Source organism: Athene noctua, chromosome 4, assembly GCF_965140245.1.
Source record: "Athene noctua chromosome 4, bAthNoc1.hap1.1, whole genome shotgun sequence".
Lineage (NCBI taxonomy): Eukaryota > Metazoa > Chordata > Aves > Strigiformes > Strigidae > Athene > Athene noctua.
In genome coordinates this window covers 86,081,766-86,084,861 of record NC_134040.1, presented here as the reverse complement: position 1 = coordinate 86,084,861, position 3,096 = coordinate 86,081,766, and the positions used below count along the sequence as shown (strand labels likewise).

Below are 3,096 nucleotides of genomic sequence, written 5' to 3'. Positions count from 1 at the left end.
GAACCTACAGCTCCTGGCACGCGCTGGCCAACGCGGCACGGCCGCCTGCACGCCAAGCGCTGTAAGACCCCGCATCCCAGCGTGACCCAGGGAACCAACGCGGCTGGCCAGAAACCCCACACGCCAGGACCACAGCTCCCGCTGGGTTGCGAGAGGCGGTTTTCTCTGCTTTCTGACCCTGCAGCAACACCGTTGCTCACCCCTCCGAACCCCCACCAGTGCACCCAGAAGCCTCACCACCGGCTCGGGGCAGCCCCTGCCACCACCTCCAACACTGCCACCCTGCAGGCACCGCCATCCTCCCCAGGAGCTGCCAGCTGATGGCACGGCTCCACTCACCTTCTCCCTCGGTGCAGCCAGGGCCCAGCAATGCTCAGCGACTGCTCTGCTCCTCCCTTGGTTGACACCGACCCCTCCGACGGCTGCCTTGCTCTTAACAGCAGCACCCGCCCCGCCCCGCCCCGCCCCTCCACCCGGAGCAAGCCCTTTACAGGGAGGGGCCGCTGCCATCAGCCTCACTGCCCACACCTGGGGCCCCTCCAGCCCCAGCCCACAGCTGGAGGCCATCACCCACCCCCACAGAGCATCATCACCCCTCCCAGCCCCTCACCTGGGGCAAAGGAAGCACAAAAGGCAGCCGGCAGCCAGCAAGTGTTTATTCAGTCACACACAGAACAAGTCCCAGAAGGGAGTGAGTCTGCTCCGGGGCTCAGGGCCCCTAATGCTGCCCCTGCTCCTGGTACACCTTGGCGCTTGTTCCCGGAGCCACGCTCCTCAGTCCAGCCGGGAACAGTCAGTCGGTTCCTGGAGCAACAAGCTGCAGGGCAGAGCTGGAAACTGCCAAACATGAGGAGCAAGATGCAGGACACAAGAAGACAGAAGAAAGGTGGCAGCTAGCTGACTAGTACAGGGGTAGAGAGAAAACAAGAGATGAGCAATGGGGCGGTGAGAGGATGGGGACAGGGAACCCAACGTGGATATGCAGAAAAAAAAGCAGCAGGGAGAGAAGAAAACAGGCAAAAAAAAAGCTGGGATGGGTGGCACAACAGACATGGAGGGGAAAAAAAAAAGGGGGGGGAGCAGGGAGCTAGACCAAGCAAGATGGAAGAAAGACCAAAAAGCTCCAGAGAACAGGGCACAGAGGGAGGAAAAAGCAACAGCGATGGGGAGTCAGGACAGCAAACCATGGGAAGGAACACAAAACAAATCACATCGCTACATGTGACAGGGCAGAGAAGGAAGAATTAGGAAACAGGGACAGAGACACAGAAAAAAAGAGACCTGGAGCCAAAAACTAATCCTGATGCATACAGAAAGAAGGGGGGTGGGGGTGGGGGTGGGGGGGTGTATTCTAAAACAGGGGAAACAGAGACAGAGAGATGGAGAAAAGACAAAAGCAACAGACTACAAGGCATCGAGAGAGGAATTACTGAATAGTAACAGAGCGCCAGCCAGAAACAGGCCACAAAGCAGCAAAGATCACAGGGGGTACGGGGCACAGAGGAAGGAATTCGCAAACCTGGCACAAGGAGCCAGACAGAGAGAGAGCGAGGCAAAAATTAAATGGTGAAAAGAGACAGACCGCAGGGCAGAGGGAGGAATTGATAAACAGGGACAGGGCACCCAGCAGAGCATGATGGAGAACAGGGAAAAAAAAATAGCAGCAAGCTACAGGGAAGAGGGAGGAATTAAAGACCAGTGACTGGAAGACAGACAGCGACACATGGAGAGAGAGAAGACAAAAGAGCGATGGGCAACAAGATGGATAGGGAGGAAATGAAAAACAGCAGAAGGGAGTCAGCCAGAGAGAAAGACACGGAGGAAAAAGGCCAGACAGGCTATGAGGGACGGAGGTAGGAATGAAAAACGGGGGACAGGGAGCAGGAAAGAGAGAGATGGAGATCGCAGGGAATAGCAGCGGGTGCAGGAAGAAGAAAGGGGCATCAATAGGAACAGGGAGCTGGACAGAGAGGGATGGAGAAAGGCAACAAGAGCGGCAGGGTACAGGGCAGAGAAAGGGAAGACCTACAAGACGGGGACAGGGAGATGCTCCAAGCAAGACGGAAGATACGGGTGAGCAAAAAAAGTTGAGCAGCACCAGAAAGAGAGGAGTCTAGGAGAAAGACAGGGAGGGACCAGGCCACACAAGAGGGATGAGAGGGGCCCAAGAGCTCGGGACTTACTGCAGTTCTCCGCGCTGCCGTGAGAATTTGACAGGTCAGACTCCTCCTTCTGTTTGCCTTCTCCCTTCCTCTTCTACAGCTCCAGGTGCCTGGCTGTCCTCCACTTAGGAGAAGATGTAGGTGTCTCACAGCTCTTACGAGATGAGGCCTGCTAGACACAGAACCTCATTCAATCACACACTACGTGCAGGAGTAGGACAGAGGAAAGAGCGAGAAACCGAGAAGTGAGGAGCAGAACGGAAGGATCGAGAGAGAAATGGACTGAGGAGTGATGCAAAAGGTACAGAACAAGCAGTCAGAAGTGCAGACAGAAAAAGAAAAGGGAGCAGCAAGACGAGAGAGAAAGTGAGAGAGGAAGGGGGAGCAAGGCAGAAGAAAAGAAAGAAAAGATCTAGAGAAGAAGAAAAAAAAAATCACAGCATGGGAAAGAGAAGGGCGGGAAGGGACTGGGACATACAAGGGGGGCGACAGGGCCCCGAGGGCCCGGGACTCACCGCGGCTCTCGCTCCCGGCACTGCCGGGAGAACTGGACAGGTCAGATGCTTCTTTCTCCTTCCTTCCTCCTGCCCCTCCTCTTCTTCTGAAACTCCACTCGCCCGGCTGACCTCCCCCTAAAAGAATACGCGGGTGTCTCTCGGCTCTTACAAGACGTGGCTTCCGACACACGCAGCCTCGCTCGCTCGCTCGCTCCGCGGCCGTTCCGCGCCTGGGTCCGGCCCGCTGCGGACTGTGCAGAGGGCTCCTCGCTCACCCGGAGAGGCAGGCGCTCTCCCCCTGCAGGGCGAGGCGGCTGCTGCCCACATGCCCTTGACGTTCTCCTTCCTTCCCTTTCTCCGGCCCCTCCAGCTCCAGCCGCGGCGGCTCCCGCCCCGCTGCCCACGGCCGGGAAGGCTCGGCTCCGCCCGTCCCTTCT

General features: G+C 57.5%; 1 long non-coding RNA gene across 1 annotated transcript; it reads right to left on the bottom strand.

Moving 5' to 3' along the window:
* Positions 1 to 773: 773 nt before the first annotated feature.
* Positions 774 to 2,790, bottom strand: LOC141959834 (uncharacterized). The gene is made up of 3 exons (XR_012633514.1): positions 2,678 to 2,790; positions 2,184 to 2,334; positions 774 to 837 (listed from the first exon to the last, which is right to left on the bottom strand). It is a non-coding gene; the product is annotated as an uncharacterized LOC141959834 (long non-coding RNA).
* Between the last annotated feature and the right edge of the window lie 306 nt (positions 2,791 to 3,096).